Raw genomic sequence first — 26,870 nt, forward strand, 5'->3', positions numbered from 1 at the left:
CCTGGGGCTGCAGGAGCATTGAGCGGCAGCCTCTGCGCTCAGTCAACGCCGTGTGGGTCCACTTGGCTCCTCCGTTACCTTCAACTTGAGCTGCTGGTATTCGGCGGAAAGCCCACCTCAACCAATCAGCAGCGGGGAGCCCCGTCTTCTCACCTGATCCCCGGCAGCCTGTCCTCGGGGGCTCAACTCTGCTTCTGGGCCTCTGCCCTTTACCTCCATTCTGGATAAGGACCATTGCTAGATCTCACTCTTTATCTACGTATCCCATCCTGCCTCTCGAGTTCTACCCCTTTGATTTTTTTTTATGGCTCATTTTTTTTTCTTTTTAAAAATTTATTTTTTTAATTAACCTACAGTGAAACTGACTTGCTTGCACAGTTCTATGAATTTTAACACATGTATACGTTCATGTAATCATCACCAAAAGCAGGGCACAGAGCAGTTACATCAACTGCAGAAAATGCTTTCATGCTCTTCCTTTATAAGTCATCGCCTCCCCTCACCCCCAGACCCTGGCAGTGCGGAGATGTTGAACGTGTTGTACAAATGGAACTTTGTCTTGAGAATGGCTTCTTTCACTCAACCTTCGAGGTTCATTAGTGTCGTTGTATGTATCCATAATTTGTCCTCTTTAAATTGCTGAGTGATTTTCCAGTGTATGGATGTAACATATTTGGTTTATCCATTCACTGGCAGAAGGACGTTTGGATGGTTCCCAGTTTGGGGTGGTTATAAATAGAGCTGCTATAAATATCCATGTACAGGTGTTTGTGTAAACATAAGTTTTCCCTTCTCTGGGGTAAATGCTGAGAAGTCACAGTGCTGGGTTGACCCCCTTAATTTTGATCACTTCCCACTTTTGAACTAGGTTTGCCCCTCCCGTTGGATTTCTGATACTGGACTCACTCTGCTGCCTTCCCTCTTCCTCAGATGAGCGGGCCCATCTACCAGTGCATTTCTGGTTCCATCTCTTCCCTCCCCTGGTCCTCCTCTTTCTGGCTAGGAGCTCCCAGCACATAATAAAACTGGAGCCCATTTTGATTAGTCTAAATCTTTTTCAGCTCTGAATTTGTGGTGATTTGGATTATTGCACCAGTTTTGTAGTGCCCTCTGCTGGCTGATTCACAAAGCTGGCTTTAGGCCTATGCTAGGGGAGAACTTGTAGGTGCCATGGGAAAAAGAAAAATAATTGGGAAGGGACGTGGTTGTGGCGAACTAGCATTGTCGTGACAGCCTGACGGGGACTCTTCCTGTATTTGATGCTACACATATAGAGAAATGCTGTAATATTTTTGTGGAACCCTACAATATTGTGCCTGTCTTCTCAATTGTGGGCAAAGATGGGCTGTCTGGAAAGCTGGACTCAGCCTGGAGCCTGTTACCCAGATTGCTATTTTGTGAAGATATCCGCATACAAATGACTCAGATCTAAACATTCAAAAATGCTCTTGGAGGGCCATCTGGTTCTTGTTGGTTCTAAAAGCCTCATTCAGCCTGGTAGATGGATCCAGTACAAAAGATAGTGAGGGCTCTTCATTCAGGTTTAAATAGGTTCCACTGACCAAGAAGAGAAGCAGCCTTTTAAAAATAGCCGATACTGATGCTCCCAGAGCCGGAGGATGAAGATTCTGCCTCGTAGGTCAGCGGGGGTCTGATAAATATTTAATTGATGACCATGCACTTGCATGGAGGCTTTGGAACACACACACACACACACACTCACACACACAGAAACACAATTTGGTATCATCATGGAACGCGTGATAATTTGTTTGGGTATCTGAAACAGGCTGGGAATTAGGCTGACCCAGCATGTCAGGCAGTGAGGTCTGTCCGAACCTCGGGATCCTCGTGATGTGTCATATTTAATTCGTGAAGACAGCGCTGCCAGCCTTGCAATTTGAATGGTGGTGCTGATGGATTTGCCATTTGCACTCGCTAGCTGCTGGCCTTTCTGATCAAAGGTATGGCCATACATTCTGTGACCAAGGGACAGGGAGTGTCTCCTCTCTGAGAGGCTGACAGGCTTGGAAAGGGAGGGAATCCTGTGCTCTCAGCCTCAGCTTTGCGCTCCGACCGACTCCAGACGGAGACTGGGCATCTAGGGAGAAGGATGCTGGGTCCCGGGGGACACGAATTTGAGGCAGCCGCATCAGCAAGCAAAACGCATGACATGGCGCTCGCTCCTTGATTAACCTTTTGTTTCCCTGAGCTTTACCTTTCTCATCTGAAAGTGGCACAAGGGGAGGTGTGCTGGTGCTTGTGCTTTCTTTAGTTTATGCAGACAAAACCACAGTATATCTATCCTGTATTATGATGGTGTTATTCATACTTTAATGCTTTCTCACTCCTGAGGATGTCAAGTTATCGGAAGCAGGGATTGCATCTTACTTCTCTATACCCCCAGCTCAGCACAGCACTTGGCCCAAAGAAGAGACAAAAAAGGGAGCTTGGTAAATGCTGTGGGTAGAGGTGTGGCTTTTTAAGGGCATCCATGAGTTTCATGAAGTTTTTAAATGTTGGGACTTTGGGAAAATCATTTCACCTTTGCCTCGGGTAATTTGTCTTTCTCGTGTGCCCTCTCAGTAGAGATGCTGGTTTTCCACATCCTGTCGGACTCATCTATCCAGGACGGTAGCGCTCCAGGAAAAATTCCCTACTGAAGGGGAACCGAGAGCCTGGAGGATCTCTTAGAAAGAAACTGGTAAGTCCTTACCAGCCATTTTCTGAACAAATAACTACAAAGTTCACCTCAGTATCCGCTGTCCCCATGTGAGAACACCAAGCAAAACCTCTTAACAGTCGAGAGTAAAAGTTAATGATTTGGAACTTTTTAGTTTGTCCCACTATGTCTCTCCTATGACAATGGCGCTTAAAATGATTTCTGACTGTTAATGGAGAAATTTCGCGTGATCGGTTTTATAAACCATCTGGTGAGGCTTATGGCCTGCAAGGAAGACTTGGCAGGACTCTGCAGGTGACCAGCTTTATTCGACGCGGGATCCCCTCTTCTCTCAGTGGTCCACACTTTCACAGAGTCTTAACATTTTTGTGAGTGGTTTCTGTCGGACCCTAAACCTAGCCTGGTCTCTTGCAGTGTAGCTGGGGCACCAGAGACTTAAGTTACCTCCTGATGAATTTACTGATGATGGTGACTGCAGTGCCTGTATTTTTTAAAATTTTGGTAAAATACATATAGTATAAAAATTACCATCTCAACCATTTTTAGGTGTTCAGCTCAGGGGTATTAATTGCAGTCACATTGTCACATTACCATCACCACGGTCCATTCACAGAACTCTTTTCATCTCACAGAAGTGAAACTCTGCACTTGTGGGTCAATAACTGCCCATTCTTCCCTCTCCTGCCCTGGCAACTATCATTCTACTTTCTGCCTCTGTAAATGACAGGTGCTTTAAGTACTTCATAGAACTGGAATCATATAATATTTGGTTTTTTGGTGACTGGATTATTTCCCTTAGCACACTGTCCTCAAGGTTCATCCATATTGCAGCGTGTATCAGAACTTCCTTCTTTCTTGAGGTTCAGTAATATTCCATTGTATGTATATATCACATTTTTTTTCATCCATTCATCTGTTGATGGACACTTGGATCACTTCCACCTTTCGGTTATAGTGAAAAATTCTGCCATAAGCACAGATGTACAAGTATCTCTTCAAGACCCTATTTTCAATTCTTTTGGGCATGTACCCAGAAGTGAGATTGTGAAATCAAATGGTAGTTCTATTTTTAAGTTTCGGAGGCACCACCACACTGTTTCCCACACTGGCTGCATCGTTTTACATTCCGCCAACAGTGTGCAAGAGTTTTGATTTCTCCGCATCTTTTCTAACACTTAAACTTCCTGGTTTTTTGATAGTATCCATTCTAATGGGTGTGAGGTGATATTTCATTGTAGTTTTGATTTGCATTTCCCTGATGATTAGTGATTTTGAGCATCCTTTCATGTGCTTATCCGCCATTTGTATGTCGTCTTTAGAGAAATGCCTATTCAAGTCCTTTGCCCATTTTTGAACCGAGTTCTTTGTTTTGTGGTTGAATTGGAGGAGTTCTTTATATATTCTGGATCCCTTATCAGATACACAATTTGTAAATATTTTTCTCCATTCAGTGGGTTGCCTTTTCACTCTGTTAATCGTGTCATTTAATGCGTAGAAGTTTTAAATTTTGATGTAGTCCAATTTATCTATTTTTTTTCTTTTTCTGTTTGGCTTTTGATGTTACATCCAAGAAGTCATTGCCAAATCCTGTTTCGAAACTTTTCCCCTACATTTTCTTCTAAGAGTTTTACAGTTTTCGGTCTTATATTTAGGTCTTTGATGTATTTTCTGCAGTGCTTGTTTTTACCCCTTCCTAGACACTGAATTTCTTGAGCACAGAGACTGTGGCTGTTCATCTTTTTGTTCTTAGCACTTAGAATCTACCTGGCACATAGTAGGTGCTCCGTAAATTATAGTTGAATGAAACAACTTTATCAGACATGATGAGACTAAATCAAAGACTATGTTTATAGTGATTTGCCATTTCCATAATAATTATAGCAGACTGTCTTGGGGACCCAAAAAGAAATCTCTGAAATAAAAAAATGTCATACTGGTTTCAAGGGCTTTTTGGCATTTTATTTATTTACTTTTTCCTGAGGATGTTTAGTGGCATATTTGAATATTTGTCACACTAATTGTGTTCTCATCACGCTTGACCCCTAGTGCCGTTCTCATGAGCTCTGCACAGTGAGCCCCCATCATGATGAGAACGACTGGTCAAGGTTGTCCTACCGTGCATGTGGGTCCCTGAAACCCTGCGTCAACCAGTGGAGGGGGTGGGCACCGGATTGCTAGCTGGCCTTGGGAAACTTATTCCACACCTCTGTGTCTCCCTTAGTTTCGTCATTTATAAAATGAGAGTGTGTACAAGTTTCCTTCTAGTTCTAAAATGATGAAAGTTTAGGTATTGGTGATTGATAGGACATTTCAAACAGGAGTAGAAGTTCAGCCATTTCTGGGAAGAAATAAAGACAAGATTCACCCCCATCCGGCCTCTCCCCGAGAACCTTCCTGCCTCAGAAACGACCTGAGAGTTGGGTAGAGAGACCGCTGTGCCACCTGTGCTGTTATGTTCCTGCACATGCCACACGTGAAGGCAGGGAGGGCAGGGGCTGAGTTGAAAACAAAATTCCTATTATAGTTGTTGTTGTTATTGAATCAAGGACGTCTTCTCCGCATCTCAGCCATTCCAGAGCCAGTTGTCCTGTGCCTGTATATGTGTGAGGCACAACCAGCTTAAAAGATAAGAGAGCTCTTGTTTACACTATTAGCTGAAACCACGAGTACCACACTATGCCCCAACCCCCGTACACCCCATACGTTTCCTGGGTGGGTTTCTGCCATGGGAGAGGCAGTTACAAGTGCAGCCTCCCTGGTGGGAACCCCTGCAGGAGGTGGCCTGAGGTGTACGAGTGTCTGGCTCTGAGGCCTGTCTCTGCTGTGGCCATCATTTGACCTTTCTGAGTCTGGGTAATGGGTCATCTTTAGGGTGCCAATCAAACAGCAAGGCCTGGCGAGGGCATCAGGGAAATCTGAGTTCGCACCTCTACTATTTCCATCTGAATGAGGTTTGGGGATGTGACTTACCCTCACTGGGAATGGGTTTCCACAAGTGTAGGGATTTTATCTGCTGTTTTGCATAGAGAATTGGGTTGTCGAAAGAAGGGGCAAAACTAACGTTTACTGAGCACCTTCTGTGTGCTGGGTCCTGTGTTATATGTTTATATAAATTATCTTGTTTAATGCTCAGTTGGCTCCATGAAGGAGCCATTGTTCGACTGCTCTTAGGATGGGAAAATTGGTGCTTGGAGCGTTGAAGTGCCTTGTTCAGAGCCATACAGCATATACACAGCAGGAACAGGACTCCAACGCACATCTCAATGATGTGGGTCTAAAGTCAGTGCCTTCCCCACATCATCAGACCTGGACATAGAGTAAAGTCAGTGTGTTCTGCACGGATGGGGGCCCCGTCTCCCCCTCCTTCCTCTGCCCACAGTGCTAATTTGCTTCCCTTCGGGCTCCTGAGAAGGGGAGCTCTCTCAGCCTTTGAGTCTTCTGGCCTTTACCTTTGCTGAAGAGCGGATACCACCTGTTTTCCCCAGAAGCCATATTTTCAAGCAAATGAAGTAACTTTTGGTTAAATTTGGGGGCTGGGGCAAAAATGATCCCCAATACAGAGATGCAAGCACAAGTAAGGTGCGTCTACCCGTGCTCCTGCCTTGCCGTCATTGCTTTTCCTCCCTCTTCCTTTTTCTAAACATATTCTTCAAATCCTCATTTTCCTTGGGGGCCCTGGTAAGTGTGATCGTGTCCAGATTTCCACGCTGGGGCCCTGGGTTCACAAAAGGCCAAGTTGACGTCCATTCTGCGTCTGGCTTATTTGACGCCAGAGGAGCGCTGGGGTCTCCTGAGAAGCCAGGGGAGATTTGCTTCCTGCGGAGGTTTGGATAAGCCCCAGCTAATCTCCCTGGCTTCTTAAGGGCACACCTGCCTGTCTGCCAGCCAGCAGCCTCCTCGCTCGTTTCCCGCGGGACAGCTGGGGTCAGAGGGCCTCCAGAGAGCCTTTTATCCCCCGCCGACCCACCAGGCCCCCCTCAGCAGCACCTGGGTCCACACAGAAGACTTCCTTTGAGGGGAGGTTGAGACGTCCCTCCCCGAATGGGGTCTGGTGCCCTTTTCCTTCTTTCTGAGGCAGCTTGCTTGTTCCTTCCTTCTAAAAAGGCATTTAATTCAAGCTTTATCATGCATGGCTCAAACTTTATCCCACTGGGGCGAAGCTGATGTGAATTAGTTTCTGGGCTGCTGAGCTGTGAACACGTAATAGGTGCTCAGTAAATAAAGATGATGTCTGATTATGAGCTGCTTGGGCATCCAGGAAAGATACACTGTCAGCTTTCCCTGTGTTTCATCCCCGGAACGTAATAGTAACGCTGATCATATTAAAACGGCAGAGAATTCAAAAGTCATTTCTGTTTAGCTGTGGGAGTTAGAGGGTCTCTCCTCCCTCTTTTCCCAATGAAAATTGCGGAAAGTGAGAATCAAAACAATGGCTACTTCCTTTCCTCCCAAGATGGACTCTCCCCTGGACCAGCAGTGGGCACTGTGCATGCCCTCACCCCACCTTATTCAAGCACAGTAGACAGCTGTATCAATAAACAGCTATCTCAGAAGGGATTGAGAAAGAAACTGAGCTTTTAGTTTCTAAAAGTTTAAAATTTTAGCTTCTAGTTTGAGTGGGTATGTGTACGTGCCAGGCTTTTTGTGTAGGTCATCTCAGTTGGTCCTCACAGCACCACTTTGAGGTTGGTAGCATCATTCTGATTTTAAAGATGAAGAGACTGAGGTACAGAGGAGGGAAAAGACTTGCTCAACTTCACCCAGTGGTGAAGTCATGGTTCTCGTTCAGATCTGGATGGCTCCCGGGTCCCTGCTCTTTCCCTTTCACTCTGTGTTTCCCAGGGGTGGAACAATCGTGAATGCATTACATCTGCTCATCTGAGATGAGCAAATAGCCATTATCCACGAAAAGTTCTTTGGACATGAAAAGCTTCTCGCTAAGTCTCTGGAAATGTGGAGTCAGCTAACCCAAACCTTCAAGTAATTGGAATGATTCTTGTATATTTCAATTTTAGATGAAAGAGAGAAAGGAGTGGCAGCCCACTTAGTTTAGGAGTTTAGGCAAGGCGTTTGCTTCTTGGATGCACATTTACTTCAGTATGATTTTTTTCAGCTCAATAATAATATACCTTGTGCTCTATTGACCTATGACTTTTAAAGTTTAGAAGGATGACCCAGAGGCGTGGCAAGGGCATACATCATTAAAGGGGACCGAGCAAGAGCATAGAAGGAAAGAGTACTGATTTTGAAAGTCTTAAGAACATTGGCTTGAACCCCCATGCAACCCGTAGGCCCTGGCTCTAGGCAAGTCCATCGCTGTAGCCTTCAGTTCCATCAGCTGCTAGGTAGGCACGTAGTGCCTCAAAAGGTCGTTGTGAAAAGTCAGTGAGACAGCGTGTGTATCAGTCACCTGGTGCAGGGAATGTGCACTGTACCTGCTCAGTAAATGCTAGTTTTCTTCATAAAGCAGAAAGTTAATATTTAACCACAAGTAAGACAAAATGGGTAGTTTTCACTTAGAAGTTTTCCATTTTACTATTTGGGTAGCATCTGTGAAATGGGTCAAGAGGGCTTGGGAGACTCAAGACCATTTCCCTTGGCAGAAGGGCCCTGGGAAATGTGTTCCTGATGTGGAATTTATATCCTGGCAGTCAGCTCTCTGGCTCCTACGTTATTCCTGCTTCCGTCCATGTAGGTCCTCACAATGATTGGCCATATATTGAACAACAGCAAATGACAACAAAGATGTCGAGGTCTGAGTAACCCACAGTACAGTAGAATTTACCAGTTTATTGCTTTAACTCAACAACCCAATTTTCTCTAAGCAGACTCAGTCAAGGGAAGCAAATGGTGTAGTACTAGGCTGAAATCTCCTTGCTTTCTACGTTTCTGTATAATCCATTATTTTATGCCTCCACTCTCTGCCGAAGTATCTCACTCGCCTTCAGAGGTATTTGTTCTTGTTCCTGTGAATCCAGACAGGCCAAGTGTGCGCCAGTAACCCTGACACGATGAAGAACATGAGGAAGAGAATGGCCTCGAAACATGTTGTATTTGCAGATGAGTCCTTAACACTGGGGTTGAGATTACTGTCTGACTTTATAGCGAGGCAGACCTTGGTATGAGTCCTTGACTCACTGCTTACAATCTTTGAGCTTTAGTTTCCTTATTAGTCAGATGTATCTGGCTCATGTAATAAGTTCTCAATACATTTAAGTCATTAAATGAAATTTGCTTTCTGTTTATCCTACTGTTAGTAACCTCATTTAGCTACATCCCAGTCTCTTCTGAGACTGACGTGTAGTTTATCCCCGTCATTCTAAAAATAGTTCACATTATCAGTGTTTTCTCCTTGGATTGGACAGATGGGCACTGCACTCTTTGGGGCTTCTCGGTTGAAGACAACACAATACGGTAACCATCCCCGGCTCCTGCTTTTTCTTTCCTTGCCTCTCCCTCATTCTCTCCCCGCAAGGAGTGGGGGGGGAGTCCCAGTGACAAGGTCGACATGGCAGATGTAGGGCTTCCATCAGGAGTCCTGCCCGTGGAGGACATTTTATTTAAATTTGCAATGATTTGCTTCTTACTGCAGATGCTTCTCTTTAGCATTATTGATCTCCTCTTTCTACTGAGCCACGTCAGATGTCTTTGACCCTGGTTTGCACCAGGAGCAGTGGAGGGGCCGCCCGAGACCGTCTGGCATTGTGATTGAATTCAGTTCCTCTTTATGTTTGCATGGGCCTTTTTCATTCTGCATTGAAATGGGTTGTGCCATTGCAGGTGGGGTCCAGAGTCTGCATCCTTTGTGTCACGCCTCTCAATATAGTAGCGACTTCTCTCGGGGTCAGAATCTCTTTCCTGGATGCATCAGCCTGTCCCAGGGTGGGAAGGACTCTCAAAGCTTGGGTTTCTTCTCTAGGAAATTGGCCAATATAGTTTCTGAATAAAACTAGGAGGGTCCTGGAGAAGACATTATTTAATGAGCACATATAAATGGAAATGATAGCATGAGATGAGAAGGAAAGGGGAATAAAGACTAAAAGTAAGGACGCCATCTTCTTTCTTTTTTCTTAGAGTTGAAAGTTTTCCTGAATTATCTCTAGGGGTTTAGTGAGAAAAGAAGTCAGGGGAATTGTTTCTTTACTGTTTTATATGACCCATCCAAAGAACAGCTAAAAATATTAGTCTCCCCAAATCTCTCTGGCCCATCACACTGCCCTGCTCCAGCATGCCACAGCCCGTGAACTCAAGCCCATTTCTTTTCTCTTTTATTCTGGATCCTGCATGATAACCCAGGACACCTGCCGTTTGTGCTGTCTCACGATTACTGCTTCTGGACAGTTTGAAGCCTTGAGGTCCCTCAGAGAGAAGAGTAATAACCCTGGGGGAGATAGAATAGCCCTGCTTGAAGCGTTTAATTTTCATAAGAGAATGATGATAACTTAAATCAGTAGCAAATATATTGCAGAGAAATAGGCCCCTGGTCCACAGAGAAGGGATCAATAAAGGCTCTGCCAGCATGGTGAAGTAAATCAGGGAGTTGGGGTAATTACTTAAATTTTCTCAAGAACCTCTGCTCAGAAGGGGTTTAATTTGATTGCTTGCTTTAAATTTATGGTCCCCTCAATTCATCAACTTTATCAGATTTTAACTTGTGTAGGCCCAATCTCCTCTCTCTGTCCATTTCTTTCTCTCTCTTTCTCCCCGGCCCCTTTCTGTCTCTCTCCCTCTCTCCCTCTCTCTTTTCCTGTGTGTGTGTGTATATGTGTGTGTGCATGTGTATTTTTCTAGGCAGCTGGAAATTGAGTGATGATCCTCTACCAATAATCTCATCCTTAGTCTAAACTTCATTTCCTTCCAGGACTGGCAATATTATCAAAATTGTTAACAAATCAGTGTGTTAAATTACGGTTCCTAGGAGGTGAAAGACACATAGTTGACTATCACACCATTACCTTTAGTACAGTTCTTTCTGTATAATATAATTATTTTATGTTTTTGCTGGCATGGCTAGCACCAAGCATCCCAGTACATCACATACACTCTGTTGCTTTAACCTGTTGCCATGACAACCTCAACATTCTCCCACAGCAACAAAATTTAAATATGTAGCTATGAATCTGAAGAAACAACTATAAGATTAAATAAAGTTCTACTAACATCAGTCTGTTTCATATAGCATTCTGAGATGATTTCCATAACAACAATTATTGGATATAATTGCATGAGATGCAATCCATAATTAATCTTTCCTGGAAAAGTACAAAGTAATCAGGTTCTTTCATAGGCAAATGGGTGAATGCCCTATTCAGTTATTCACCATCTTTTGAATGTCTATGTATACCACTGTGTTAGGCTCATGTATTAGTTAGGGTACACTCCAGTGACAACCCAAAAATATATAAAGATTTTTTTAAAGAATGGAAGTATAGGGCTTCCCTGGTGGCGCAGTGGTTGAGAATCTGCCTGCTAATGCAGGGGACACGGGTTCGAGCCCTGGTCTGGGAAGATCCCACATGCCGTGGAGCAACTAGGCCCATGAGCCACAACTACTGAGCCTGCGCATCTGGAGCCTGTGCCCCGCAACAAGAGAGGCCGCGACAGTGAGAGGCCCGCGCACCGCGATGACGAGGGGCCCCCACTTGCTGCAACTAAAGAAAGCCCTCGCACAGAAACGAAGACCCAACACAGCCATAAATGATAAATAAATAAATTAATTAATTAAAAAAAAATGGAAGTATAGTTCTTTCTCTTGTAATAATCCAGTACATTGTTTCTAGTCAGTAGTAGCTTTCTTCAGTGCAGTGATCCAGAGACCCAGTTCTTTCCATCACTTAGCTCCGCCAGCTGCTGAGCCCTGTTAACCTCTGCATCTAGCTAGCAGCAGGCGGAAGAGAACATGGAGATGTGGTGTGTTGTAAACACCTCGAAGGGACATACTTCACTTCTGCTCATTTTCCATTGGCTAAAACTAGTCACATGGCCGCCCCTAGGTGTAAATGGACCTGAAAAACCTAGTCCATGGGCGTGGTAGAAGCTTCTCAGCAGCAACTCGGTAAGAGCAGGAGAATCATGAACTTTAGTAGGTAGCTGGCTTGCTCTGTCACTATGCAGGTAGATAGAAAGAAGAGGAAGGTGTGCTTCAAACACACGAAGGGCTCACAGCTTGCGGGGAGAAAGTCATACGGTAGTAAAGGAGTGAACTGAGTGCCACGGGGAGAGCGTGCTTCTGCTTGGCAGGACTGGGGAGGTTGGTGGCGGTGCCTTCACCACAGTGGTACCTTGGATTGCCAAGGAGACATACCCTATAGTAATTGTAAAATACTGGACTTGCTTAATAGCATGTGTATAGGAGTGGGAGGCTAGAGGAGATGGGAGTGAAGAGGAATAATTAGATAATGTAGTTGTCTCTGTTGATTCTCAAGTGATAAGCCTGTATTTCTCCCTCACTCTCCACTTGCCTTACCACGAGTGGGTGACCTTGATGAGACATTTTCAACGTGGTATCTTTGGTTTCTTTTGATCTCCTGTCAGTTGCTATCAGTGTCAGCATGACCTAGCTCCAGTGAAACATTCAGCTTTCGTTTCTGCCTTAGCAGGAATGTTAAATTATGAGGAAATGTCAGGATGGGAGGAAGCCAAACACACGGTGGACACATTACTTGAGGGGGTCATTGAAGGACACTGACCTCTTCTCTCAACGTTACAAGGATTAAGGAGGCCTGTATTTTGACCTTCTGGATTCTTCTACAGTTGGAGTTGATATAACTTGTCACTTGAGCACTGTCTGTCTTGAGTGCTGACTGCCACTGTGTTCTAGCCAGGTGAATTGTAATGGACACCTACTTGCCTGGAGTGAGAATGACCAGTTATCAGTTTACCAAAAGGCTCCAAGACTCTGGACATAACTTTCATTGGTGGGTGAGGTGATTGTCATCAGATTTGTGGTTGTAATGTTCTTTGAGGTATGCTCAGGAAACCCCAAATGCAATGGTCACTAAAAATGCTTTGAAAAGTTATAATGACTTCAATACAAATGAAAGAAGGTACAGAGTAATGATTTCAAATGGAGAATTTCCCTAATGACACTTACATGAAGCACTGTTCAACTAATCTGTCGTACCTAAGGAAAAGCAGAAGTTGGGTTTGTGTGAAGCATTTTGGTGACTCTTTGGGATGCTCGCCAACCATAGTAGGCGTGGCAAGGGATTAAGATGGATAAAAGAAAAGCCTTCAAGTGTTTGGAGATTGGTTTGGGAGACACAACCAACAAGCATGAAATAATTGACAAAACATGAATTTAAATGCATAAACAGGCAGGAGAAACAGAGGCAGTTATTTGGATAATTGGATCAAAACCCCTTATCTATGAATACTGTGCATTTTTATACATTTTGCCGTATAAGAGATTAGTTTTCTCTCTTTGAGAGCTTTTTAAGGAAAAAAAGAGGAGAATTTCATAGTTTAACTTGGTTTTCAGAAATTGGCGCTTAAGTTTTGGTTGTGGCTTTGCTTCTCCTTCACTCTAAAATAGTCAGTATTTTAATAAAATAAAAAAATGAAAGTCGTAGACAAAAAATAATAAACACAGGCTTCCCTAAAATGATCACTTTATTTTCTGCTTCTCTAAAAAATAAAATAAAAGTCAGTCACTTAGCAGCCTGAGCCTGTGTATCTATAAATCTATAAATGTATAAACATATCATATTTTTCTAGAGGTCTTGGATTCTAAGGGTACACACCGAGTGTTTCTACTTTTCATTATGGTTGCTTTTCATATACCCCACATTTGATTAGTTGCATTATGGAAGTTTTAATCATGATGTAGCCTGTCTGCTCCCCTCCACTTTTTCTCTAAGCGCTGGTCTTCCTTTCACCCTATTCTTTATTTTCTCTGGACTTGAATCTCTTCAGGTTCAGTGCTCGGACTTCAGTGAAGTTCTAGACCTCAAAAAAGCCAGGTGCCTCCCAACTCTTCTAATTTATATCTGTAACACTGATGATGTATTATTGGTTAAACAGTTTACTCTTTTTCATGGAGCTTTATGTTCTCTGTTTGGTTGTTGATGGGAGAGGTGACCCCAAATGTCTAAGATGTGCCGAGCTCTAAAATGTCTACATTGACTTTGGCCAGAAAAGGACACAAGCTAAGACCCACTACAGACAGGTGTGTCTGAGTGATGAGCTGGGGCCAGGGTCGTTTATCCTCAAGGCACATAGCTAGGCCCTTGGGGCCCAGGCAGCATAAAGGAACACTGCAAAGTGTTTGAGTGAGAGTAGAATTGACCATTTTCAGCAGTTTCTCCCATGTAATGAACAAGAGGGCTTTCCAGCAGGGATGGGAGGTCCCAGTGATGTCCATATCATAGAATAACCTTGGTGATCTTCTTCTGAGGTCATTGAATCATACAACTTTCCAGTTAGAGGTCGTATTTGAAGTCTTTGGCTCTAACTTTCCAACAACTGAAAGGCTTCCACATACAGTACCCTTGACTAAAGGCCATTCAGCCTCTGTGTGGACCCCAAAGTTATATCAGTAATAAGAAAATGCCATCATTTTGACTGTCTCCCAACTAATTATAAGTTTCAAAAGAGCTCTGAGTGGCTAACATGAAGATCAACTAGCTAATGTAGATCCCAACCAGAGTTTTAATTATGGTAGTAGCAAATATTCTGCATTTAATGTTGGCGAGTAACTGCTGACTGTTAACTGCTTTGTTAATAAGAAAGCAGCCTGCAGTTTTAGAAAATCAAAGCATCTTCAGTATCAGGTATATAGTCATTTAAATCCCTCCTCACACCTGAAATGCCCCTACTCTGGCAGTGTTTGAATAAGGATTGATGATCACTGTGGGAAGGAATTGGGACCACTGACTGAAACCCACTACTACTAAACTCCTAATACTTTCTGCTTCTTATCCGTCTTTCTGCTTTATGTTCTTTTCCTCCCTTCTAATCCCATTTTTTTCCTCCTCCTATTCTTTACAACTCTGATCTGTTCTCCAGTGTATAGATACCTTGTGATTAACTGTGACAATTAAAATCCCAGACCATCTTTACCCGTTTTTATCACAGGTACTGCTAACCTAGAGTGTGCATACTGGGAGGCAAACTAATTATGAATGTATCTTAAGCAAAATCAACTTTAGAGGTAGGTTTGCGTGTGTGCGTATTTATTTATTTATGTGTGTAGAGGGGAATTATAATAATATATAAAACAGATGTTTAGAATTACCGTCTCTCTAAACTTTTCCATAGCAATGCTCCTCTGCATTAGGACCACCCATCTAAAAGTACATTATGTCTTAGATTTCTACAGCCTTAGAAATAACTAAAAAATACGTCAGTCATAAATTTTTTTAAATCCTCAGAACACACCCATATATTAACACATCTTATTGTTCAGTGTCAATATTGTTTTTGCTCATTTGGACTAGATTGTATCACATCTTGTGCACATGGGCTGGTGACTGCTTCCGGGGCTTAGCACATATCTGTTTATCTAGCTGACACTTGGTAAATGGCAGTGATAAATGATCATGTACTTCCCGGGAGCACAAGTGTATTTCCAAAGGTCAAGGCATTTGAGTGATCTGGTGATGCTCTAAGGTGGAAATCAGGAGCCACAGGACAGAACAATAGGAAAAGCTGCAAGTGAAGTTAATCAGGGAGCAGAGTGGCCCCGAGCTGGGAAGCGCTGCATGGCTGGACTCTCGTGCTTTCTCACAAATAACTCTTTTCACAACAGTTCCTGAACTCGGTGAACACATAACCTCGGGACCTAGTGGTGCTAGGGCCTCTGAGAGGGCCCCGCATTCTCTGTAACTGCTTGTGTTAGAGTGAAATGTGGTGGAAATCCTGGAAGGAAACTGCTTCATTGTCTTGGAGACACATTTTTGTCATCCTTCTCCCTCAGAGGCATTTTCTGTAATCATCTGCTTTGCCACTTAAAAAGCCCTTTACTGGCATTCACTAATGAAGCTCACGGTTCCATGGGCTGTGGTTCCCGTTTTTCAGAGCCTGGGTTATTAGATACAGAGCAGTTAGGGTGATTGCCCGACAGCAGGCTGTTTCGATCTGAAATGAACCTAGACATTTAGGATGCCGGTTCTAAAGTGCTATTCCCCAGCCTTTCTGGATCTGAATTGCAATTCTTTTATGTATGACTTAGTAATTTGTTTATTCGTTCAACACACATTTACTGAATGTCATTTTGTACTAGGTTAGATGTTTGAGAAACTAAGACAAGTGTGGTGTCTACCATGGAGGACTTCAGTCTAGAGGGGGGAGAGAGACATAAACAAAAATAATTACAGTATCATGTGGCTGATGCATCAGAGAGGAGTAACTGAACAAGTGCAGATGACAGAGCCCCCAACTCTGCCTGGGCACATCGGAGGCTAGCGGGGGCAGTTTGAGTCCTGACGAATTAGTAGGAGTTTGCCAAGCAGCCCGAAGGGGGCAATGGTATTTTCCATTCTGACTTACCTAGGTAAGCAGCCTCCTCGCTTCCTTTCCTACCTCCTTGCTAAGAAGGTTGGAACCATCTGATTGATGTGAGTCTCCTCAACTTCTTTCCATATCCGAATTTCTCCTAATCTTCACCTTCCTTCCCTTCCCTCTCCTTGAATCAGAGGAGGAAGCGTCTTCCTCTTAGCTGACCCTAGAGCTCCCAGCAGAGCCGCACGAGCTCTCCAGATTCTCTCCGCGTTCACAGATTGGCTACAGCTCTCTCCTGCATCTTTATTCTTCCTCTACTTATAAGTGCCACTCTGATCATGAACAAGAGACCACCTTGTCTGGAAGGGGGAACGACGCCTTTGAACTCACATCCATCTCTCGCCTGCCTTTGGTTGCCAGCATTTCTGAAAGGTAAGCCTGCACTCAGTAGCGTCACTCTCTGACCATCCCTTGTGACTTGCCTTCACCCTCCACCCTTCATGGGATCTGCGTGCTCACTTCCTGGCACTCCCCACTGTGCCACCACCTAGTGGTTCTCTAGCTCACCCTCCTTTACGTCCCCGTGGCGCGTGACACAGCTAGCAGTGACTCACCTGCTTGCTTTAAGACTTCCTTTCCTTGTGCTTCCGTGATGCAGCATTCTGCTGCTTCTCTTTGCTGTTACTTCTCTTTCTCACCCTTGCTAGCTCTTCCTTGATTTTCCCATTTGGATTTGGTAGCGCTCAGCAGCTCTTTCTTCGATAGTTTTATGATTTTTGTTTCTCCTGGGTCTTATCATAGACCGGCTTGCTTTATAATGTTCTTTTCAAGGACTGTATCTTATTCATGATGACGAGAAGCAGCATTGCAGAGTGGTTGGGAGTGCAGTCGGAGTCAAGCGGCCTGGGTTTGAGTCCTAGCCTTGCTGCGTGACCTTGGGGAAAGTACTTAACCTCTCTGTGCTTGTCTCCTTACCTGTAAAACGAGGGTAATAAGACCTTTCTGACAATATTGTTGTGAGGATCAAATGAGTTAACACATACGAAGTGCCCAGAACAGTGACAGGCACATGGTAAGAATCTAAAAGTGTTAATTATCTGCATTTACATCCACCATAGCACCCAGCTCATGAACGATATTAATATTTCTTGTACACATTTATTTAAAAATAAACAATTAATTATAAGTAATCAACATTCCATAAGTTCATTATTACCACCGAGAGCTTACTCTTGGCAGACTTTGGCCCAATCCTTTTCTTGCTTTACCTCATTTCATCCTCACTTCGACCCTAGAAATAGATGCCATTTTATCTCCATTTTGCAGGTGAGGTAGCACTTTCTCTGAGAGGTTAGGGGGCCTGCCCAAGTTCACACGGCTTGTGGTGGAGCTGGTCTGTGGTGGAGAGTGATGGCTCTTAACTACTGTGCTCTTAGTAGGTGTTCCCTAAGTGCCAGCTGATTGACACATTCAGGAATGTTCCTCATCCTCCTCCTAACGGTCCAGAGCCGTCAAACATTGCTCCGTGGTGAATACCCACTCTGGGTTGCTATGTGGAGTTCGAGAATTACGGCATTTTACAAAGTTACAAAGCCAAAGTTGGAATTGCATTGCCTTGCATTCACCTGGGTTTTCTAATTATTTTACCGATGCTTCTTTGGATTCACTGTCACATTTTACGTTCTGAGGGCAAGGGATACTGCCTTCTACTTCTTTCATGTGTCCTCTGTAGCGTCTGAGGCAGCCCTGTGTTCAAATGTTTCTTACTCTTACACGTAACAGGCCAAAAGTTTTCTTTTTTTTTTTTTAACACTTTAATTTTATTTCTTAATACTTTAAATTTTTTTTTTTTTTATTTTGGCTGCACTGAACAGCTTGCAGGATCTTAGTTCCCTGACCAGGGATCAAACCTGCGCCATTGGTAGTGAAAGCGCGGAGTCCTAACCACTGGACCGCCAGGGAATTCCCCAGGCCAGAAGGTTTGACAGAAGCGAATTCAGCTTGAAGGACCTTAGTGACAGGATCCCTCCTCCTCCCCCCTAACCAGCAGCTCCTCTGAAAAGACTTCCTGGGTCCCACCCCCTTCCACCACCCTACCTCCTCCTACCTTCAGGTCAGAACTGGTCACCCCTGGTCTGCCCAGCCCACTCCCAGCACTCATGACACCTCCCCGTTAAACGACAGAGCACCCTGGCCTCTGCAGTCTAGATGACTTACTCCTGTTACAGGTCAGGGACCTATCAACCTGGTTCATTTCCTTTGTGCCTAGCCGTGCTCAGAACGTAGAAAGTTCTCAGTAAATACTAATCCGATAAAGAAATGAAGGAGGGTTTTTAATGAAGCATTCTGAGTCTCCCTAAGAATTTGCAGATGGCAGTAGCACTTGATTCCTTGGGGGCTTCAGGTAGGAGTGGGGGAAGATTTAGTCCCTGGGAGTGTGTATTTTCTGAGCATGAAGGGCAGTGGGCACGTGGTCAGGCGTTCTGCAGTTGGCTCTCTGGGCTGTCCTGTCAGCGCTCCTTCCCCCTGTCTCTGGCTACCCCTGAAACATCACCCACATCTCCACTCCCACCCAGCTACGGCAGTCAGGATACCAGTGTCTCTGGACCTTTCCGCCACACCCCTTGGCTGAGCTACCGCTAGACACGAGCCCCCGTTCCCATACCCCTTCCTTCTCTTTATTCCCCCAGAGAGTCCTGTTAAGCACAATTTTCTCCAGGGAACTTTCGGATCAAGAAATATCGTTAATTTTCCTGTGCGCCAGGTCAAGTTATCATAATGATTTTTTACTTGTTTGCTTTCATAAAGCCCTTTCCCTTCTTGAAGCATCGTTGCATACTCGTTTTCATTTGGACAGAGCAACAGAGGGAGTTTAATAATAATGTCGGCAAAGTAAAATGAACGATCAGTAATATTGCTCAGTGTCTGGTACCAGAATCAATACTTTATATGTTATTCCATTTAATTCCTAAGTGGTGGCTAACGGCGCTCTAGAGCTTGGACGGATTGGATTTGAACCTTGGCTTCCTCACCAGCTGCATGACTCTGGATAACTTACTTCAACTCTCTGTGCCTGTTTCCTTATAAGAAAAAGGGGCATTTAATAGTAAATGTTCCATGGAGTTGTTGTGAATAGGAAATAAGGTAATGCATGTCAAGTGTTATGTACAGTGTTTTGCACCTAGTGAGTATGTATAAGTATTATTTCTCACAGTAAACCTCTTATAAACGATTTTAACAGATGGGTAAAGAGAGGCTTCAAGTCTAGAGTCAAGCTCCATGGATTAACCACCAAGCATCCCACCTTTTAGGTATTGACAGTCATGCATTCTTGTTAGACTGACTTGAAGACTTGGGCCAACTGGTCTTGAAAAGGAATGAAAGCTTCCGACGTGCCACTGTCAGATAATTTTGAATTCTCTTTTTCCCAGGTGGTAGGTGCCAGGCCCTGTAGTCTTTTTCCCTCATCCATCCCTACCCCCACCAGACTATAGGAATAAACTTTTCTGTTTGCAAGGGCAGCGCAGTTCCCCACTATGGTCCAGTGGTCACATCCCAGTCACCGACCTTCCCACCAGCTGTCACGCCCTCTACCTGCTGCCAAGTGGCCCTGGAGGAATCATCCGAGTGATTTCCTGCCCCTGGAGACATCAAAGCCGGCCCCCTCCCTGTCCGCATTCTTCTTAGTGAATGCACCGCTGCTCGATATAAATAGGGGCAAGTGCTCTGCAGCCTCGATGACTTGGGGAGAACTCGGGGCCGCAGGAGTGGGGCTCGAGGGCCAGGGTGGGGAGGGCAAGTCCGGAACCGCGGCCAGGGATACAGCCGGCCACTCAGGTCCTGAAAGCACCCATGAATATACCGGCAGGTGAGCTGCATCATCATATACCCGGCACCCCGTGTGGGTTTCCAAAGAGAAGGCTGCTGCCTTGAGTTATTATTTCTATATTGTATAATAATCGGGCCGCTGTTTGGAGATCATGTCAAAGATAACAAAGCCTCAGAAGCCTCTTCTGCCACTGAAGAACCAATCAACCTAAACTAATACTTTAATGACCACTTTTCCCAACGAGAAAACAAATTCAGGCAAAAAAAAAAAAAAAAAAAATTGAAGGAGGTTTGCTGAGAAGAACCTTGTCTGGTCAATGAAAAGAAGAAAGAGACGTCTGGAGCCATGGCAATGGAGTAGGGATTACTTTGATCTGGAAAATAGGTTTCTTTCTTTCTTTTTTTTTTTCCCTCCAGTGGTTTTTCTCAGGCAGCCAAGAGATGCTATTGAGTTTGATGAGGGAGGCCCTTTCAGAATGAAGGGGCACCTCGGACGAGAATTGAATGACCGCTTTCATGGGCAGCTACTTTAATAGTCTCATGTTTGAAAAATATGCAATTAAAGGAATACTATTACAAATAGCCCCTATTTGTTGCTTTAAAAATACTATCGATTAACTGAAAAATGAGAGCGAGGTGTGCAAGATTATTACATTAAGTGTAAACTGCAGATTGTAGGAGGGAAACACAAACACACAGGCACACACGACCCATGTCTAACACCCAAGGAGCCGGAGAGAGGGCACCTGTAATGAATCAGAAGCTCTTTATTTCTTTACATATTGAAAATGACTTTCAGAGAAAGCCTTGCCCACCGGAGTTTTTAATCACGTTCTTCGTGTCAGTACTGTTCATAAAAATGTGTTATTGGTTAAGAATTCAATTTCTTGTAAGCGTAATCTGCAGCAATTGGGGGTCTTCATGCGTGAGAATGACGCTTTTTAATGAATGCTCCTTGAGCATTTTAAATGAAACAATGGGGATCCCTGGGCAGTTTGATCTTGCATTTTCCACTGATACTGCCTTTACCTTACAGCTCCCTGCCAAGTCCCTCTCCATCCCGCCACCTGCCTGCGCACCACATCCTGACTCCTCTCAGATCTTGCCTTGCGTTAATTGGGAGATATTCAACAAACAAGTGGATGTTTGTCTTTAGCGGAGGATAAAGGAAGACCTTGTCCTTCCCAAAATAGACAGAAACATCTCTGGTTATTCTTTTAAGAGATTTCCAAAATTTTTCTCCAGGTAACCTGCCTCGTTGTCATGGCAACTGCTGGATGGTTCCTGTCTCTGCCGTCTTGTCTTTTTGCCTTCCTGGATTTACTTAACAGTTTTATAACTGATATATAGCTGCCATTTAGAAGTGGATTTCTACTCTCCTGCATACCGGTGGAAAATAAGAAGACTAAAAGTGTAGTTACTATTTTTAGGCATTTGATTTTTTTTTTGGTTCACCCTGGAAAAGTTGACCAGAGATTCGTGTGTCCCTATATTGTGTACAAATTAACCCAACATCCAGGTGAAATTAGTTTTTCATTTTCTTTTTTAAGCTAAATTTTGATAAGCATTTATGATGAGCTAGGCACTGTGTTAAGCCTTTTAACTCTATTTAATCCTCAAAACAAATTTATGTGTTGGCCCTGTTATTGTGCCCATTTTACAGGTGGGAAGCTGAATCTCTGCAAGGTTGAGGAATTGACCTAATGTCACGTAGCTCCCAAGTGCTAGAGCTGGGAGGTAAATCCTGACTCCACAGTCCAAGTGTGGCTATGTCACAAGTGTTTGAAGTAGTCTCCTCAGAGATGACCTATTGTTCTACCACGCAAGAATGCAGAGCTGGGGATTCAGGCCTTGTTAGCATGAAGGGTTTATATCAGACCTAAGTAAGCGTGTCTTCACGGACAGGGCCATTTGACATGGAAATGGGAGACCGTGAGTCAGGGAATCTTCTTAAGAGTCTGACAGTATAGAAGAATCCTGTCTGGAAGCAGAGGGATAAATTAAAATAGCCCTTGGGATCTTTCAGGGTCCTCTGATTTCATGGGGTGGGGGCAGGCTGGTGTTTCAGGGACAGTCTGCTTGCGGGGAGGACCCCCCCCCCCCTGGCCCCTGGGGCAGGTGGGCAGGGGAGACAGTAGAGCACAGTCCCTGGGGACCCAGCACACCAAAGGCTTCTGTGTAGCAGAACTACAAGCTCCCTTCACGGATAGGCTGGCTGCCCCAGGGCTCAGTCACTATCCTGCACCCCAGCTGGGAAAAGTCCATCTCAGAGTAACAAGAGCCTCGCCTGGCACTTTAGAGCCCAGATTAAACTCCTTCAATTTATCTACATAGCCTGCTTGAACTCCGCACAAGTCCTTAATATCCACGGGGCCTTCGACTGGACCATTCTTTCACTCCCTTTTCAACGACTCATCTACTTGAGAGGAAGGACAGGATACTGGTGAAAGGTGTGGTCTCTGAGAGCCAGGCAGCCTGGGTCTGGTCTTCCTCTTACCATTTACGAGTAACTTGGGGCAAATTCTCCTCCGTCGGCCCCCGTTCTCTTATCCGTAGAATGGAATAATGAGAGCATCTGCTCCACAGAGGGAGTGAGAGCATTAAGTGGGGTGTTCCATTCAATACTTGTTGATAGTCACTATTATACAGTTCTTAAAACTTCACGCTAGGCACCAAACTCCCCAAATAACTGCCTCATCGCCCCGTAGGTCAGGGTAGCTGCTGCTGCTTTGTGCTTCTGTGGTACCTGTGCTCCTCTTAACCTAACACAGTTGCTTCTTTGTCTGCCTTCCTTGATAAACTGAGCAGATTTGGGAAGGGAGGGACCCCGTCTTGCTCACCAGCCCACGGCGTAGCGTCTGTGCGTGCTGTTTGCCGTGGAAGAGTACCAGGAATGGGATAGCTAGGCTAGACTCAAGTAGGGCAGGTTTTGTTAAGGTCTCCCAGTAATTATTTGAGAAGTTTTCTGTTGACCTCCTACTGTCTTGGGCACTGGTGGGGAGAGAGAAGAGATGCATTTATGTATTCTGTGCCTTCACAAGAAAGCCAAGCAGTATATTATGGTTCTAAGACATGACTGACCAATGGATGCGACAGTAGAGAGCGATCAGTATGAAATAGAATCTCGTTAGAGAGACATACGTCAAAGGCAGGGCTTCCGGTGAGCCAGACAGGAGGCAGACGATTCGGTGAAGCAGAGGGGACTGATTCAGGAAGGGAGAAGAACAGGAGTAAAAGTGCAGAGCTGGAGACAACCGCTGAGCAGATGCGGGAGGGTGGGGTGGGTGGAGGGTAGACTGAGGGGCTGCATTCATGAATCTGCAGCTCTGTAGGCGATCGGCTCCAGAGTGGTCGAGAGCATGGATCTTACAGTCACAGTAGGCAGGGTTTGAATGCCGGCTCAGCTGCCTACTGGGGAGGTGACCATGGGCAGAGAGACTGGACTCATTAAGTTTCGGTCATCTTTCCTGTAAAATGGGAATAAGAGCATCTCTCATCAGGTTCCTGGGAGGAGTCCGTGAGATGATGCACAAAGGGGTCGAAGCCTGACGTATAGTGAGTGCTCAGCTATTATTTGCTTTGTTACCAAACATACCTCTCTGAATTTAAAAAAGAATTTTTTTTTCTCCTGACTCTGGAGGTTGATGAGACATGTTTCATTTCGAGGTCCACTAGGGAGATTTTACCTATTGTCCCAATTTTATAATCAATGGAACATGCATTCAGCTACCTGAATTGAAGTTACAATTTGCAAAAGGATGATCGTATTTCAGTGATCTGACAGCCTTGTGAGGTAGACTGGGGGACTGTGCTTATTCTCATTTTCCAGTTCAGGCACCCGAGGCATGGAAAGTTTGGAGAATTGTCCCAGGGTTGTGCAGCTAATGAGCAGGGGCACCATGGATCCACTCAGGACTTCTGACACCAGTGTAATCCTCCTCCCTCCCCCCAGACCAAATGGGCGTGTATTTCCGGTGACTGGCTTTGATGAAACCCAAGACCCACTGATGTCTGCCAAATCCTTTTAGAATTTGTATCACATAATTTATAAAACTTGCTAAAGTAAGAATGTATGAAGGCATTTCAAGGGCAGTGATTTTGCATTCATTATCTCTAAAGGACTACTGAAAGAAGAATATAAAGAAGAAATCAATTTACTGGATATCAGCTTCAAAAGTGTCAGAAATCTATTGCACCAAGTGGATAGAGCCGGCAGGGACCTTGTGCTCACTGCCTCTAGACAGACCATAGGCAATATATATGCCACGTATGCTATGGCTCATTGTAGAGACTGTTGTTTGTTTTGAGCTCATAGAGTTGATGTTATGACATATTTTATTTTTGGTTTGGAGTACTTGGCTCCATTAAGTGATGCTGGCAGAAAGCCTGGTCACCATCTTCCAGCAATCAGAAGGGAACCTTTTTAGGAGAGATTTGGGCAGGTCCTGATAGTGTAAATTCCTTCTCAGGTACTACAAGGGCAATTGAATGCTTCTTCCATCCTGGAAACCTAGTACATCCTGTGTTTGAAATGACTTCTTTGGAGACTGCTGGAGATTTTTTTAGCCTCATTTCTGGAATTCATGTGGTGATACACTACTTTCATTTTGTCTTGAAGCAAATACAATAAAAGATCTGAATCACAAGCATGTTTAGCTTCTGATGGTCTCTGGGATACAAGCGCATGTAACAATGGTTATCTTTCATTGATCTTGCTTTTATCTGGGACCAAGACGTTTGATAATTTGATACACTAGTGGGATTATTGAGCACTTTTAAAAAAAAATCCAAGAGCCATCAGTCATTGTTCAGAGACAAATTTCACAAATGAAATCAACAGTCTAGTTAGGACGTTGGTGCTCATACTGCATAACCGAGCCATCTGTCTCAAATTGCAAATTTGGGAATTTCTTTTCCATTCTATTGTGAGGGAAAGGGTGGTATTTTTTGGATGAACCTTCAAAACACATGGTGCAAGGTGATAGAATGATAGAATGTTGGAACTGAAGAATGTTGGAACACAGAATAACAGATATCCCTGAGGTCCTGATTGTTTCCTACCAGAGAATAGTTTATCTACATACAGAATCATAATTCAAATTGATGAAGAACCCTTGCTTTGATTATAGGATTTAAGAAATTACACATATACTGTTACTGCAATGTCTATACAGTTTATACTAATTTACAGTCCTCTTTGGGGATTTCCTTCAATGATAAGTTTTAGTATTTTAAGTACATAATCAAACTTTGCATTTGAAGACTTTGTTTAGTATGTGTCTACAGACTTGGTTCCAGGTCTAGAAATTTATCTGATATTGATGCCCTGAGTCATCAGTACCACTCCCAGGTTTTGTTGTGTTATCTATATCTAATATGCATTCTCCATACTTTGGGTATGTTGCAACGTTTGGTACCCTTAGACTCACCTCTTCAAGTGGATAACCTTGTGTCACATATTTAAAAGGATCTAAGATTGATTTAAAATTTCAACCAAAAAAGGGGATAGGCAAATGAAATTCTGTGAAGAACGGAAGTTACTCACAAGCTGTAAGAATGATTTTTATGCACCTAAAGGTTGGTGGAGAAACTGCATTACTACAATATATTAGAGGGTTGTCCATCCCTACATTGGCTGAGCTATATAGAGGCGGCTGAATGAATCCTAATGAGAGCATTAATAGATACCATGTCTGTTAATGTATAACTGATTATGCCATTGAAAATATTGTCAATGAATGTAACATATTTCAGGCTATGTAGCTTATTTTACCAAAGATTGTTTTTCTGTGGGACTGAATGGAGAAACATTTGTCAATAAGCCATATTATTTTGTAGAATTTTTGGAATATGCTTATAGTAGGCACTCGAGATATATTTTTGGAACAATTCTGATAGACTCTCTCAAAATGGATTAAGATGCTGTTAGTTCTATTGCAAAGTCCTGCTGAAAAGTCACAAAAAGGAGCTAGGGTATTAGTTTTCTGTTGTCACACTTATAATTCAAACTGAGAAACTTTTTTTTAAGAGAAGGAATACTTTCTGGAGCAAAGCATCACTACATCCCAGGAAGAAATTATTGTTAAAATTAACATCTTTTAGGTTACTTTAGACAATTAGACACTTGTTTTATCCCAAAGTAGTCCCCCTGGAAAATTCCAACATCTACATATAAATATGTCAGGGCTAATTAGTCCTAAATAAACATGAAATTCTTACTAATATCTTACTGAAACCCTCTTTGTGTGCTTTGTTTTAAATCGATGTTCCCCTAGAACTATACTCAATATCTTCTAATAATCTATAAAGGAAAAGAATCTGAAAAAGAATATATATGTGTGTGTGTGTGTGTGAACTGAATCACTTTGCTGTATACCTGAAACTAACACAACGTTGTAAATCAACTATACTTCAATAAAAAAATTTTTTAAAAAAATTAATCAATGTTGCCCTAATATGGACAAGGGTAGCAGCCATCATTTTTTTTTTCTGTATAATCAACTCTACCTTCAAAATATATCCCTAATCCTTTTATTTCTCTCTATCTCTATTGCTACCACCCTCGTTCACGTCATCTCTGTTTCTCACCTGGACCACTGTGTGAGTAGTCGGTGACTATGGGACTACTAGATGGCCTCCGAATTGGTCACCTTGCATCTTCTCTTACCACTTCATGATCCAGTCTTCACATTGTAGCCAGAGTTGCATTTTTAAAGGCATGGCAAATCATGTCACTCTTTTCCTTGACATTCTCCAATCATACTTAGAATAAAATCCAGATTCCTTACTTGGTCTACACAGCTCCATGGCATTCATGTGTGTGCATTCATTTGATTGTGTGCTAGCATCTCAGATCTGCAATGACCTGCTTGAGATTGGGAAACTTGATAGGATCTCAGTGATCAACTGACTGGGAGAG

The 26,870-nt window shown here is 43.7% G+C and overlaps 1 long non-coding RNA gene across 1 annotated transcript in view; it reads left to right on the forward strand.

The window, feature by feature from the left end:
* LOC132370332 (uncharacterized) overlaps positions 1 to 26,870 on the forward strand; it is a 135,184-nt gene that overhangs the window by 60,808 nt on the left and 47,506 nt on the right. Inside the window, exon 2 of the long non-coding RNA XR_009504548.1 lies at positions 2,587 to 2,704. This is a non-coding gene — a long non-coding RNA (uncharacterized LOC132370332). The remainder of the gene's footprint in view (positions 1 to 2,586; positions 2,705 to 26,870) is intronic.

The sequence above is a fragment of the Balaenoptera ricei genome, chromosome 8 (assembly GCF_028023285.1).
Source record: "Balaenoptera ricei isolate mBalRic1 chromosome 8, mBalRic1.hap2, whole genome shotgun sequence".
Lineage (NCBI taxonomy): Eukaryota > Metazoa > Chordata > Mammalia > Artiodactyla > Balaenopteridae > Balaenoptera > Balaenoptera ricei.